We start from the raw sequence: 1,276 nt of genomic DNA on the forward strand, positions 1-1,276 counted from the left end.
CCTCTCTGCCTGAGGGCTCTCTCCTGCACCAGGTGCCTCCTCTCCTGGCAGCCACAGGCAGCCTACAGGCTGGGAGGGTGGATACCTGCACGACCTCCAGCCCTGGGGACAGAGCCAGTGAGGGTGGGATGTGGTCTCCCAGTAGGCCTGAGCGCCAGGTCCGCACGGTGTTCACTCTCCTCCTGCAGGCTCACTGTGCCATGTCCTCCCTCAGGCTTCCTAGGCTCAAGTCCTCCTCTGCTCGCTGACCATCCTTGGCCAAGGCTCCACACGTTGGGACTGGGAGCAGGTCATCTGGACCTTCTGGACTCTCACTTCCGTGCCCGTGACACGGACACAGGTTGGCCTCACAGAATGCTTGGAGGAGACCCAGTGCAGGAAGATGCAGGCAGCTGCAGGGGAGATGACAAGTGACCCCAGAGGGAGCACACAGGCTTTGCACAATGCACCGGGCTCACAGGACCCCCATGGGATGCGGGCGCCAGGCCACGGGGCACAGGAAGTCCTGGTGGGGGTGACCCTGGCGGGGATGCCAGAGAGGGGTCCCAGAAGGGGCAGGAGACAAGGAAGACGACAAGACAGAGCTTCCCAAGGAGGTCAATGGAAGGATCAGAGGATCGCAGAGACCCTTGGGACAACTTGGAAGCCCTGGAGATGTTAGCTGAAATGCTGTCATTGGGTCAGAAAAGTTAGTCACAACCCCTCAGTCGACACTGGGTAATTTACTTTGTTTGTTCTAAGAATCAGTGCGTACCTGCCATTAGAACTCACACTGCAGGAAGTCTAGGATATACTCACTCTTCATCACTTTTCAGGACTCGATTTTTCTAGAGGAAGTGCTAAGCATGGGTCTCTCCATTCTTTGTGCAAATGGCCTCTGTTTTCAGGAGCAGATTCTTGGTGCTCATCACCACTCCTAGCCGTGAGGACTGACCCCTGTCACCTCCCACAGTGGACGTGACCATGTAGGTTGGGGGGTGCTCACTGATGAAGCCCCAGTGCTCAGTACACAGCAGGGACCCCCGGTCCTCTGCTGAATGAGGGAGGAAGGGGGGAAGGAGGGAGGGAGTGAGAGGGAGGGAGGATGGGAGAAAGGGAGGGAGAGAGAGGGAGGGAGGGAGGGAAACCACAGAATTTGGGTCCATCCATCAGGAGCCCTTATTTGGGGTGAGGTCCGAGGGCACCACAGCCTGGGCCCTGGATGGTGGCTCAGGTCCTCCCAGTGCTGACCTTCCTTCTCCTTGGCCCTCTGTCATCCTGGATCCTCTCCACCTCC

Source organism: Mirounga leonina, unplaced genomic scaffold (genome assembly GCF_011800145.1).
Source record: "Mirounga leonina isolate KUSES-001 unplaced genomic scaffold, KU_Mleo_1.0 Mir_178, whole genome shotgun sequence".
Classification (NCBI taxonomy): Eukaryota; Metazoa; Chordata; class Mammalia; order Carnivora; family Phocidae; genus Mirounga; species Mirounga leonina.